Source organism: Sus scrofa, chromosome 9 (assembly GCF_054392235.1).
Source record: "Sus scrofa isolate SSC_HxYL_T2T_F1_AM1 chromosome 9, Sscrofa_HxYL_maternal_Yorkshire_Landrace_v2.0, whole genome shotgun sequence".
In the NCBI taxonomy this organism is placed as follows: Eukaryota; Metazoa; Chordata; class Mammalia; order Artiodactyla; family Suidae; genus Sus; species Sus scrofa.
In genome coordinates, this window is record NC_139391.1 from 49245739 (window position 1) to 49260340 (window position 14602).

At 39.7% G+C, this 14602-nt stretch overlaps 2 protein-coding genes across 24 annotated transcripts in view; one reads left to right on the top strand and one right to left on the bottom strand.

Annotated features, from left to right (window-relative positions):
* Nucleotides 1-14602, top strand: part of LOC146399891 (uncharacterized) — a 393141-nt gene that overhangs the window by 252390 nt on the left and 126149 nt on the right. The gene's annotated exons all lie outside the window — the stretch shown is intronic.
* The window catches only part of LOC102164776 (uncharacterized), a 441263-nt gene that overhangs the window by 18324 nt on the left and 408337 nt on the right, over nt 1-14602 (bottom strand). For 2 of the 23 annotated variants that reach the window (XM_084976403.1, XM_084976390.1), the window contains 2 exons: nt 6782-6856; nt 6480-6645 (listed from right to left, as the gene is read on the bottom strand). The exons of 20 other annotated variants lie outside the window; for them this stretch is intronic. The gene's annotated coding sequence lies outside the window, so the exon portion shown is untranslated. The remainder of the gene's footprint in view (nt 1-6479; nt 6646-6781; nt 6857-14602) is intronic. One more of the 23 variants, XR_014815509.1, reaches the window with a different exon arrangement.

Sequence of the window (14602 nt, forward strand, 5' to 3'; positions counted from 1 at the left end):
AGTAGTCCACGACCATTTGACCTAAAGGCTCCAGGGTTTCATAACATCTTCTAATAAAAAGATAATTCCTTCTTTTGCCTCAGGAAAGACTAGTGAAGTAGGTAGAAGTGGTGTCCCAGGTGGGCCAGCTTCTATGCTGGTCCTCATCCGAGGCAAGGGGAATAGGATGGCATGCAATCTGTCCTTTGACATGCATGTCCTGAGCTTAGACACCACCACTGAATTCGGTCCCAAATATGGGATGGTCTTCACTAGGCTGGAGTAATTCCAATTATATCAGCTCAGAACACAGTTTCTAAAGATGCATCCTTCGGGGCTGGTGTACCCCTCATGAGAAAGCCGGATGGTAAGAGTCTGTCTCCTCCAGCCCATAAACTCTAAATGTGCTTTAGACATGAACTAACTTTTCTTGGCAAGAGTCCCTCATCAAGTGACAAAAATACTCCTTGCTGTTCTTCCTAGGAAGACGAGGAAGAGGAAGCTGCGTTACAAGTTTGGTTAGCAATGCCCCTTTCCTAAAGCAATGAGACTTTGACCCACTCGGGAGCAGTGTCTGGTACAGGCAATCTGTAGTTCAAGTGGTCTCAAAAGGAGTATTCTTGCAGATTTTATACCTCAAACCCACACCAGCTCCAAGTATCTCAGGCTGAGGAATGTCAAGCCAACTACTTAGATTTTGGCCTCATGAAAAATTTTTTTTTTCTTTTTTGCTTTCCTTTGGCCTTTTAGGGGAAATCAATGGCAAGATAATCTTTCAGTACATATATTTAATAATATGTTTTGATATGAATATGTAAAATAATTCTGCTCCCTTCTTTATGCCTCATCAGGTGAATTTCAGAAGACTTTTTCTGGCTTCTAGCTTAACTCCCTAGAAGGGCTGTAGTTTAGCTGATGGACTCATATGGTTTGTGAAATTCTCTGAAAGGTAATCTACCATCCAGTGCCTTGAAGCCTGACTCAACCAATCTTTAGGAAGTACAATTCAGCAGCCTTTCCGACCTAGGAAGGTAAAAGAGAAAATCTTTCATTCCTGTTTAATAGTGGGTAAAATAAGAGACAGAGAGAGAAAACACCAAGGTCCTTCTAAAAGCTGAGATCCCCATTACCTGTGCACTAAGAGAAATGAACCCCACATTATAAAGATCGTTACTCCTGGATGATGTGTATCATCTAAAAGCAAAGTTCTGTTTTGGTCTAGATTCCCTACTATTCAGTCACCAGGTTTAGGCTAGCAAGCAGAGGCATATTTCCATCCCAGGGACTTTGGGAGATTGAGATTGCTGGGCTGAGTGTAGGTGACCAAGGATATTGGCTAGGAACTAGGTCTCGAGTTTGCCTGTCTTTCAGAGTAACTACTGCAAAGCCTGGAGGCCGTAAGAGAAAGGAGAGAGAGAGGGGAAGGGGAAGGCTTTGGAAGCCAAGCGTGTTCTTATCTCACGACATCATAGTGCCTAGAAGCACCTTTGCTGACCAAAGTCATGCTCTTTAGAAGATGGGGCCCCTTTCATCATGTTCTCCACCCCTGGATCTCTGAGTACTTTCCAGTATGCTATACTGTACTATACAGTTCTTTCTCCCATTAAAGGCGAGAGGTAGCCAGGGCCATGACCCATCATCAAGAAGAGATGGGATTATAATTCTGACCCGTCCGGGTTTCCAGTCAAATTCCTATACTGTCTCTTGCCTTTCCATTAATGGACATAAAGATAAGACACCCTCCTTCTTCACTTTCCGATGTTGCTGCCGATCTTTTAAAGCTATTTTATGTTCTAAAGGTTTGGGACAAGGAGAAGGGGAAGCAAGTATCCTCATATTGTTATTCCTGTTTCACAGCTGGGAACTGCAACCCTCCGTGGCTAAGTACATTTCCCCAAGAAGGTTCTTAGAGGACCAAGAATAGAATCTAGGTCTCTTAACCCAGCTCTGGTAGGAAAGATGAGCTAATATGAATGATCTGCCTCAAGTTCACCCAGAGTGAGTTTGTGTAAATCCAAGGTATCATGAATAATTATCGTGCACCTTGGTTTTCTCCCATGGTTAACTAATGACAGTACAGTCAGGAAGAGCCTGAAAAAGATACAATTACGTTTACGTGAGCATTTGTCAAATACATGAGTTTCAAAAGCGATGAGTGTGCAGAATTAACCAAACTTAAAGAATACAGAAACATTTTGAAACACATTTTGGGGACTGAGGTGCAGTGGCAGTATCAGAATTCCCACTGAGATGAAAACAGGGAGCGATGAACAGGGAACACCCTGGGGAGAAGCGGAGGCAAGTTTTAAAGGTGGGAACCGCAGCCTTGGAGATTTTATATTCAGCACATTCGACATTTCTCAAGGAGTCTCTCCACGCTGCAAATAACAGGGGCATGAGGACCATAGAGAAGCAGGTCAGGGGGATCTGGGCTCCCCTTCTGGGGTTTGATGCCTTACCCTCCAGGAATGTTGGACGGTGCGCTCCGAGGCAGACTGGCCTGGAGCAAACCAGGTGAGACCTACTGGTACTCTCAAACGAGAGGAGGCTGGGTAAATCCTCTTGCCATTCTTAAGTCTTTAATGATTCACTGTGATAGCTTGACTGCCCCAAGTTAGGACTGTTGAGTATATGGGCCTGTGGGTGGTCTATGGGCTTAGCTCTGCAAGGGACTGACCTGCACAGGTGCTGATTTTGACTCTACTGTGCTTAGAACTGTGCCTGCTATGTGATAGAGGCTTTACAAAATTATTGTTACTTCTGTCCTTTTCTGGGAACTTAATATAATCCAGGGTCACAATGTTATGGAACACAGACCTAGCAACTGGTGATATGCAGACAAGCAAACCTCTAAGGGATGATTTTCCTCTCCTGCCATGCGCTTACTTACTCAAATCTACATCTTAAAATGTATGGAAAAGAGATAAACGTTCTAAGATAAGGAAGGGTAAAAAGAAATTTGAAAATTAAACACGTCTGGATGGTGTTAAGATTCTGTTTAAAAGGCTAATAGTGCTTTGGGTGTTTCTAGGAAACATCTAGGTGTCTGTTATCATTTATTTCTTTACTTACTTATTTTTATGGCTGTACCTGTGGCATATGGAAGTTTATGGGCCAGGGGTCAAATTGGAGCTGCAGCTGTGGCCTACACCATGGCCACAGCCTCCCTGGATCCAAGCTGCATCTGCTGCATAGGTTGTAGCTTGTGGCAAAGCTGGATTCTTAACCCACTGAGCGAGGCCAGGGATAAAACCTGCATCCTCATGGATGCTATGTCGGGTTCTTAACTGCCTGAGCCACAACGGGAATGCTGTCAATGTCTTTTTAAAAGGAAAGTAAATAGAGAAAACAGATCAGAAAACTGAAGTAGGAGTGGAAACATTTGGAGGACAGTCTCTTCCCCTCCACTAACATACAAGGGCCTGTGTCTCTGGGCTGTGATGATTCTTTTTCACTGTGAAGTAAAAACTGATTGAAATATCAGGCAACAGCTCTGTTCAAAGAGATCAGGTAAGGTATCTAAGACTGGGGTGGACCTGAAGGTGGGGGAAAACAATCCTACATAGTCAGTTGACCTCTTTTATTGAAAACAAGAGAAAGATTACTCTGAAAGATACCACTGCAGAGAATGAGTTTTCCTGTGCTGATCAGAAAAGGAGAATTATCGTCCCATCTACTGTCTTTCTTGGCTCCTTTGGGTGACTTCGGTCTTTTTTCTCAGGAGCCCCCCATCTCTGTGAGCTGCTCTCACTCAGACCCGTTGTACTGTGATTGTGTGAAGAGACTGTGTGTTCAGCCCACTGCACCGTGACTTCCACCAGGCACACCCTCAGTCAATGCTGACTATAAAATGATGAAAGCTGAGAAGAAGATAAAAATGTAAGAGCTATAGGATAAAGTGCAAATGCAACCATGTCCAAATAAATACAGAAAAGTGGGAGTTCAATCAGATGCAGAGTCTGGGCAGGGTCTTAGGGGATGAGAAGGGACAAAGAGGAGGCTTTGGCAACCATGAGTCCTCCATCCTTCACGAGGATATTACAGCCCCGCTGGCCAAAATGCGCACATGGAGTTGGAATCTGGCTCTGGGGAACATTAAGACTTACACACCCTTGTCTGGTCTGCTTTCTTGAACTTGAGGTTCTATTTCTGGTTACTGTGGTCCCAAGACACATGAACCAATGGAAAGAATACAGAATTGAAAGTTAAAGAGGCAGGGGTTCTCTGCCCTAGCTCTGTCACAGTGACCCTGGACAAGACATTGCTCCTCTCAGATCATTAGTTCCCTCCACTATAAAATGAGAAGGTTGGACTAGATGAACTCTTAAGTTTCCTGCAGGGAAATGCTAAAATCGTATGATCCCTCTCTCTGTGTAGATTCCATTAATTATCTAAACAGTTATGATGTACATGGAATTTGGATTTAGAAGATACCTAGAGTGTCTTAGCTGATTTTAAAAGCAATTTGGAGTCTGAATATACCAAATGAGAGAGGAAAAACATTAAGCGTCTCAGCGTGGTGGAATTCACGGCCCTAGATTAGGTCACAAGAAGGGGATCCCTGTTCACTTGTCTCCAAAATCTCCTAATCACTGAGTGGAACAAAGAAATGTTGACAAGATTCTTGGCCAATAAGAAGACATGTTGCTGGGAAGGGGCAAGAAATTAGTATTCATCCCATTTCATAGGAAGGGAAACTGAAAGTTCAGGGAGGATGGGTAACTCACTCAGGGTCACACTGTGAGGACTCCCAGGTCTCCCACCAATTATGCTGTTTGAATTTGTCCGCAAGGAAACCACCACAGCTTCCAGGAACCATGAGAACACGCTGCACATGCCCAGCAGAACAAGCTGTCTCCTAGCCAACATGACTTTCGTAAGTGCAGCTAAAGTCACACCTGCTAAAAATCTCTATAATGTGATCACTAGAGAAAGTGACCCCATGAGCAACACAGAGAAACTCTTCAGAAGATTTCCTGTGGTCAAAGACACTGCCACTGGCCTGGGGTCAGGAAAGCTGGTTCCCAATTCCTTTGTCTCTCACTTTAGTCTCCTGCTCATCAATTTCCTTCTTGAGGCGTAAAAGACTTATAAGAGAGTCTTATAAAGTATGAAGCGGTCCAAATCAATGTATGAAAAAATTATGAGAAGAATTTCTGTCTGGCATTACTAGTTATCTAAAGAAAGCACTCTTATCTACCTTTTTTTTTTTGTTTTTTGTGTTTTTTTTTTTTGGCAGCTGTGTTCTCATAAAACTTTCCTTTTTAAAAAAATTTATTACAGTATAGTTGGTTTACAATGTTGTGCCAATTTCTGCTGTACAGCAAAGTGACCCAGTCACACATATATATATACGTTCCCTTTCGTATATTATCTTCTAGCATAGTCTGTCTCAAGAGACTGACTATAGTTTCCTGAATTCTTTTCTTTTTTAATTTTTATTTTGTCTTATGGAGATTCCCAGGCTAGGGGTCTAATCGGAGCTGTTGCTGCCAACCTATGCTAGAGCCACAGCAATGCCAGATCTGAGCCACGTCTGTGACCTACACCCCAGCAATGCCAGATCCTTAAACTCACTGAGCGAGGCGGTGGATAGAACCACAACCTCACAGTTCTTAGGCAGATTCTTTTCTGCTGCACCACGATGGGAACTCCAGTTTCCTGCATTCTTGTCTACTTTTTAAATGTGTATGTAAACATATACCTGCATTTTAAGGATATACTAAAATGTATACAATTGTGTAAACACAAACATCATTCTTATAAAATTACATATGTATGTATTTATTGTATACCCATATACATACATATACACATACATACATATGTGTGTGTACACACACACACACACATATATATATACACATACATATATACACCCTTCAGTCTAGCTGGGAAATCTGTTTCAAAATCAACCCCTGCTCTCCTTGGACTTGATAGATAGCCAAGCAAGCCATTCTCGATTAACACAGCTCCCTCCTGGGAAAAGTCACAGAATAACTCTATTGATTTCCCTTGACCCTTTTCCACACTTCTCTGCTAAAATGTTGTCTTAACTCTTAAACGTAAAAGCAAAATGAAAAGAAAATTAAAGGCTTTTTTTTTTTTTTTTTTTTTTTAAGGACCATGTTGATTTTCTTATATTCTTATCTTCCAAAATCTTTTGTTTGAAGAACAGGCTACTTGTGTGGTAAAGATAAGGCAGGATGATGTGTTTCCCAGGGTTTTTAGGCAACAGATTTCTTGACATTGAATCTTGTGTTTTACACACAATGCAGGACTCAGTTCTACAGAAACCTCTGCTCCTCCTCATTCTCTTATGTCTTGGCCAGCCATCTTTGAAAACTGCCAAGACTTTTTGGCAAACAGTCCCTCCAGTGTTTCAAAGAGCAAACCCAATATGTAGGGATATAGGGAATGTTTACTTCTCATCATATTGTCCTACCTCAAAAGATGTCAACAAGATTAACTTTTATAAATACAGAAAATTCTTTACTTACAAAGATCCTAGGAACACTGATGAAATCTAGAAGTTTCTCTAATGCAGTTTTAGAAAGGCAAGGAGGAGTTTCTCCAGGCAAAATCCTTCTGCTCCATCTTTTAACATCACTGAGGGAAGACAAGGCAGAGCCTCCCTCTTCCTCTCCTTTCAGCTTCAGAGCTGCCCTGATTCGGAAAGGGGGGGGGGGCAGGGGGTCAAGGTAGTGGAAACATACAGAGAAGGGGGACACTGGAGTGGCTTCAATTAAAGGTCTAAGAACACTTTTTCCAACTTATTTTCCCCAGAGTTAGCTCTACTTACTGTAAGAGCTGAGTTCATAAAAAACTAGCCAAATTTTTATGGCTTTCCATTCTTTTTGAGCATCCACAGCTTTTCCTGTAAAGTGAAAGAAAGAACTGACTTATTTTACAACACAGCCTGTTCTTCACTCTAAGCAAATAAATATACTTAGTGAAATCGGAAGATTGCAGTATGTAAAATTGAAAGCTTATGAGAGCAAACCACCACTTAGAAACACGCTTAGGAAAAGTAAAGAAAGAAGGTGAAAGCCTGGTGACTAAAAAAAGGTTAAGATGATGACAATGCTGAGTGCGAAATTTAGTAGAGCAATTATTAACAATATGACAACTATCTACTTCAAAGGGACAAATGAAATACACTCAAAACTACAAAAGGATAGTGATGCTCTATGCTGCCCTTTAGTTTAATCACAGGGCTTTTTTTTTTTTTTTTTTGTCTTTTTGCCATTTCTTGGGCCACTCCCTGTGGCACATGTAGGTTCCCAGGCTAGGGGTCGAATCGGAACCATAGCTGCCGGCCTGCGCCAGAGCCACAGCAACGAGGGATCCAAGCGGTGTCTGCAACCTACACCACAGCTCACGGCAACGCTGGATCATTAACCCACTGAGCAAGGCCAGGGATCAAACCCGCAACCTCACGGTTCCTTGTTGGATTCCTTAACCACTGAGCCACGACAGGAACTCATTTATTTATTTAGCTTTTTTTTTTTTTTTTAAGCAAAATGTTTTCCCATGTATTTTATGTATTTACAAGCTTAGTTTTAATTAAATGCCATTTACTTCTCACTAACCAGTTTATCTTTTCATTTTCTTGTTGCACTGTGCAGTCTGAATTAAAGACAGGGATTTGCAAGTGTTACAATCAAAAGTGGGTAGAAAAGCATGCTAAGAATTGGGTCATGTTGTTGAAATCAAATTCACTTCTGTGTTGTGCAGGATAAAGAATGGGGAAAATGTGTCCTAATATCTTGCTGTATCTGTCCCAACTCATTCTTTTCATAGGGCCTCGGCAGGGGAATTCTAGAGCAATGCAATTTACCTACTGTTTTAATAGGAAAGTCTCTGGAGGACATTTCTAAGAACAGCCCCCTCTTGTCAAAAAAGCCAAGATTGAAGTTCTAAGAGGAAACACGGTTTCCTTAGGCAATGTAGGTTCTTTGTTGAAACTGGCAACAGTGTTCCAGTTGCAGGCAAGAGGCTCTATCCACCTCTGGATAAATAGAAGTGCAGAAGCTGGTGGTATCCAGGCTGTGCAGAGCACAAACCCAGTTTCTAGGATCTAATAAAAAAAGGTCTTTCCTGAGCTTCTATGGCACCCAGATAAAACACACCAAAAATCACCACAACTTGAAGCCACCATATAGGAATGTTCAGAATCTAACATCTATCCATCCATTCATTCAGCAAGTTTCAAAGGCACCCTCCTATAAGCTGTGCTTTATCCAAGCATAGCATTAGGTAGGAAGAAAAAAGTAGTTACATTCTGCCCTCTCCTTTTCCCAACTCCTACTATTCCTATATTTCCTGTAATTTCAAGTGCCTACTCAAAATCCCCAACTGAAAACAGCTTCCAAAGGGTCCTATATTTATGCCATTTTTTCTCTCACCTCCTTGTAGAATATCATCCGATCCAGGTTTGCCTGAGAAACATTTTCAATTAATGTTAAGTTTCAACGACATCCTCCTCTCAGTGCATTTGAAACTCAGATCACAAAGAAGCTGTATCTGCTACCTAAAGGCTAGAAAGATCCCCATGTTGACCTCTGACATTTAAAAGACAGGGATGCTTTTTAGGTTTGTTTCCCCTAATGCAAATAGCCCTGAGAGTGTTTGCTACATTTCTTAGAAAGAAACTAGAGCTGTGGGTGCCTAAGGGAGTCATTCCAACCAAGACTAGAATTTCAAGGGAGAGAACTGATCCGGCTCCCTTGGCTGGTACTTATAATACATGAAAGTATCACCCTCACCATGGCAGACCACAGGGACTGATCAGTGTGAATTGTTAAGTTCTCGCCTCAGTGATGCATTGCAAACAGTTTCCCTGGAAAAGTAGCAAGTTCCTGACCACAGTATTGTATGCAAATAAATAAATGAATTGCCCCCCCCCCCCACACCATGAGTAGACCTCAGAAACGTCTTGTTTCAATTGATAGGCTGGAAGCTGGAATCACAGAAAACATTTGCCTTTCAGTCCCAGGTCTTTGGCCAAGATACATTGTCAAATGGTGCATTATTCATGTTTCTAATTGGGAAAAGCCTGGTTATCCTGGGCAATCCAGGTGTAGGTGATCTATAGAGTATTGAGAGAGAAAACTGAAGGTAGAAGCATCTTAGCAGCAGCAGAGAGGCTGTATGTTTGGGTTTGGTGTTTCAGCTATGGCATACCAGAGCATAAGAAGAAGGAAAGTGCATTGCATGAACGAGCCCATGGGCCTTTCTCAACAGAATCAATATGAAACATGAGGTAAGATCAGCTGTAAGGAAAGATTCTCTCCTTTCACACCACGTCATGGAGATTTTTTGAGTTATTACTGTCATGGCCTCTTATTTCCCGTATGCTGTTTGGGTAGGGCTCAGGAATCAATGGTGCCCCCAATTAGCCACATCCAGAATGGTGGCACCTGAAATCAGAAAAGGATAACGGGGCTGTAGACAAAAGGCTGATGAAGAATAGCGGGAAGACAGCAGGGAGTTACACAGCACATTTTGAGATAAGTATGTTTTAGATCTTCTTTGGTGCTTCTATTTTGTCTATTTCATGCTCCAGGCAGACAAGTATCCAGGAAATATTTTGTAGTTTTTTTTAAACTTACAATGATTCCAACACTCAATTAGGGGCGACCACAGAATATTCTACTCTAGCAAAGTTTAAAGGTAACTTGGCAAAATCCATCAAGTGTCTTATAGAAAACCAAGTGGGCAAAGTGTGATTGACACCAAGAGCATGGAGAATGGGATCTTTCAGACTTGGATCTGAAACTCCGATCTGCCACTTAACAACTTCGTGGGCTTTGGCAAAGTACTTAACGCTTCTGAACCTCAGACTCTTGATATATAAAATGGGGATGATAATATTGTCTATGCCTAATTATTTTAAGGTTAAAAGAGATAAGGAATATGAATTGTTTATCACAATGTGTAGCACATGGTAAGCACTTAATAATGTTAATTCCTTTATTTCTCTTCCTTTATTGATGCTTTGTGGGTTTCCATTTAACCTTTTCTTCAGTGAGTTCATAGAATACTGATTTCTCTGTTTAGCAAGTCTGTTGTTTCATATTTTAAAAATTATTCTAAATATAAGAAAGAATATGAACATTGAATAATACTTCCCATTTCTGCAAAAGATGATCATAATCTACTGAGGAAATTAGAAATATGCTCATGGTAAGTATAAATTAGATAACAAGAGATGGAATAGTCTGGTAATTTAAACTGGGATGGAGGGGGTATCTTATTATGCGCCAGGCACCATACAAGGTGGCAGAGACACAAAGACATGGGATGCAATCATTCAACCCCAGGGTATAGGAAGAGATATATGAACAGAAAACCTCACAGGACAATGGAGAGTATAAATTATGTTAGATAAAGAAGTAGCACAAAGGATGAATGATCACTTCTTTTTTTTTAATGGCCACACCTACAGCATATGGAAGTTCTTAGGCTAGGAGTTGAATGGGAGCTGCAGCTGCAGCAGATGCCACAGCACACTGGATCCAAACCACATCTGGATCTACACTGCAGCTCGCAGCAACACCAGATCCTTAACCCACTGAGCAAGGCCAGGGATTGAAAGGCCGGGCATCCTCACAGAGACGATACTGGGCCCTTAATCCACTGAGCCACAATGGGAGCTCCTAGTGACCACATCTGTTGAAAGTTCAGGAAAGGTTTCACAGAAGAGAAAATGTCTAGGCTACATAAATAAAAGTAAGTAGGTCAGAACTTAAATAAAATGGAAAAATTCACTGAAAAATACAATTTACTAAAACCGATACAGACGAAGCAGAAAATCTAAATAGCCTTATATCTGTTAGAACAATTAAATTCAGTGTCTAAACCTTCCCACAGAGAAAACGCCAGATCCAAATGGTATCACTGGCAGTTTCTATCAAATAGTCAAGTAAGGAATAATCATACCAAATTCCTCCCAAAAATGGAGAAAAAGAGAACACTTCCAAATCGAATTTTAACCAAAATTGGGAAAATAAATTACAAGGCAATTATAGACCAATATCCTTCATGAACAGAGACTGAACATAGATGCAAAAATCCTTAACAAAAGTTTAATAAATCTAACATAAAAATACATTATTAAAAATTAGAATTTATTGCAGGAATGCAATATTGGTTTTATATTTAAAATTCAATGAAAGCAATTCACCAGTTTAGTAGGATAGAGAAAAGCACATCCTTATTTCAACAGAAGCAGGAAAAAAATCATTTGATAATTTTCAATACCCATTCATGATTTAAAAGAAAAAAGAAAAAGTTTTCAGCATATTAGGAATAGATAGGAATTTCTCAATCTGGTAAAAGGCACTCTATTAAAAAATGTACCATCAGCATCATACTTAATTATAAAATTATTTCCCCCTAAGATTGGAAAAAAGGTAAAGACACCTGTGTTTACAACTTCTAGTCAGCATTTCACTGGGCAGCCTACCTTTGAAATAATGCAAGAAAAATAAAGTCCAAAGATAGAAAAAGAAGTAAAACTGTCTTTATTTTTAATGGGCAGGCTCGTTAACGTAGAAAATCCTAAAGGAATGGACATGATGACCAAAACTAATAGCTGCGTTTTGTAAAATCACAAGATACAACATTAATGCATGCAAGTTAATTACATTTTAATATACTAGCAACAAATCACTGGAAATGATATTTTAAAAATCTATTTTAAAAAGCATCATAAAGCACAAACTACCTAGGAACATGTGGTTGCTAAGGGGGAGGGGGAGGGAGTGGGTTGGACTGGGAGTCTGGGGTTAATTGATGCAAACTATTGCATTTGGAGTAGATAAGCAATGAGATCCTGCTGTACAGCACAAGGAACTGTATCTAGACACTTAGGATGGAACATGATGGAGGATAATGTGAGAAAAAGAATGCATATATATATATATATATATATATATATGTGTGTGTGTGTGTGTGTGTGTGACTGGGTCACTTTGCAGTATAGCAGAAATTTGCAGAATACTGTAAACCACCTATAATGGAACAAATAAAAATCATATAAAAATAAGGGAAAAAAACCAACAAATTTTCAAATGTAATGTGTGTAGTGAGTGGGACTGTGGCTCCTAAAAGATATGTCTACTTGGAACCTCAGAATGTAACCCTTTTGGGGTGAAAGAGGTCTTTGCAGCTGTAAGTAAAGATACTGAGATGAGATCACCCTGGATTAGGCTAGTCTCAAAATCCAGCAACAGTGTCCTTATAAGAGATAGAAAAGGGGCTGAGTAGTATTCCACTGTACATATGTACCATATCTTAAGTGTGGGATCTATTTTGGATTCATTTCTGTTCCATTGGTCTGTAGGTCTATTCTGTCTTCTAATACTATGCTGTCTTTATTATTATATCTCTACAGTAAAAATTGAAATAAAGCAGTATAAAACCGCCATTCTTTTAAAATTACGTTGACGATTCAGGAGCACTGCTAGATATTTTAAGTTATAATTTTGACATGAAACCACTGATGGGATCATCAGTCCTGTATTACGTGAACAATTACTGAATTAAAGTTTTGTTTTCCCCTTTAGCGTAGTGCTTTTGAAAAGAGTGCAAGCAAAGATTAGTCCTTAGGGTTAAAGGGAACTGCAAAATTATTGCCTAAAAAGTGTTTGTTTTTTTTTTTCCCCAAGAATGGATACGTGTATGTATACAACTGAATCACTGTGTTTATAGCAGAAATTATCACATTGTAAATCAACCATACTTCAATAAAACTTTAAAAAATAAAAAAAGTCCAGAAAGTCCCTGATGCCACTTTTTTGGACAAAAATTGAAAAGTGAATTCTAAAATTCATTGAAACACAAATGTTCCTGAATTGTCAAAGTAATTTTAAAAGAATGGGGGTTTTATACTGCTTTATTTCAATTTTTACTGTAGAGATATAATAATAAAGACAGTGTAGTATTAGAGGACAGAATAGACCTACAGACAAATGGAACAGAAATGAATCCAAAACAGATCCACACTTAAAGAAGATATGGTACATACGTACAATGGAATACTATGCAGCCATAAAAAGAATGAAATAATGCCATTTGCAGCAACCTGGATGGACCTAGAAATTATCATACTAAGTGAAGTAGGTCAGACAGTGAAAGACAAACATCATGATATCACTTATATGTGGAATCTAAAAATAGGATACAAATGAACTTATTTGCAAACAGACTCATAGACTTTGTAAACAAACTTATGGTTACCAAAGGGGACAGGTGGGGAAGGGGAGGGATGGACAGGGGGTTTGGGATTGGCATATGCACACTGAGGTATATGGACTGACTGGCCAACAGGGACCTGCTGTATAGCACAGGGAATTCTACATGATACTCTGTGATAGTCTATATGGGAAAAGAATCTGAAAAAGAAGGGATGTGTGTACATGTATAACTGAATCGTTTTGTTGTACAGCAGAAATGATTGCATTATTGTAAATCAACTATATTTCAATAAAACTTTAAAAATGAAAAAAGATTCACACTTTATATAGTCAATTGATTTTCTGACAAAAGTGCCAAGGTAATTTAATGGGGATAAGGGGGAGGGTGGGAATCATTTCAACAAATGATGCTAGAACAAGATAACTGTATGGAAAAGAAGGAACACTGACCCTTTCTTTTCACACCACATATAAAAGTTGTCTCAAAGTAAACAATAGAGTTGAATATAAGAACTAAAACTCAATCCTTTAGAAGAGAAAATCTCTAAAATTTGGGGAGTAGGCAAAGATAAAACAAGGCACAAAAACAAGTAAATGTAAGAGAAAAAAATTCAATAAACTAGACTTGATCAAAATGTCAATCTTTTGTTCTTTGGTTTTTTCCTTCTTTTTAGGACCACAACTGTGGCATATGGAAAGTCCTGGGCTAGAGGTTGATTCAGAATTGCAGCTGTTGGCCTCTGCCACAGCCACAGCAATGCCAGATCTGAGCTGCATCTGCCCACAGTTCATAGACACTCTCACTCCTTTAACCCACTGAGCATGCCCAGGGATTGAACCTGCATCCTCATGGATACTAGTCGGGTTTTTAACCCACTGAGTCATGATGGGAACTCCTAAATATTTTGCTCTTTAAAAGATACCATTAAGAAAATGAAAATACACACAATAAATTGAGAGAAAATACTTGCGATGCATAGAATATGACAGACTGGTATCTAGAGAGTTTGTATATATAAGGACCTCTTATAATCCAATAATGCTAACAACCTAATAAAAAGATAAAAATCTAAACAAACACTTCACAAAAGAAAACATTCAAATATGGACATGAAAAAGATGTTCTAAGTCCTTAGTCATCAGGGAAAGGCAAATAAATCGCAAGGAGATAATATTACATGCTTACTATAATGGCTACTTAAGATAGGCTACCAGGATGTATTGCACAGCATGAGGATAGTTAGTATTTTGGAATAACTGTAAATGGAGTGTAACCTTTAGAAATTGTGTAAAAAAAAATGGAGTTGTCTTGTGGCAGAGCGGGTTAAGGATTTGGTGTGATCACTGCAGCAGGCTTGGGTCGCTGCTGTGGCACAGGTTCAATCTCTGGCCCAAGAACTACCATAAGCTGTGGGGGTAGC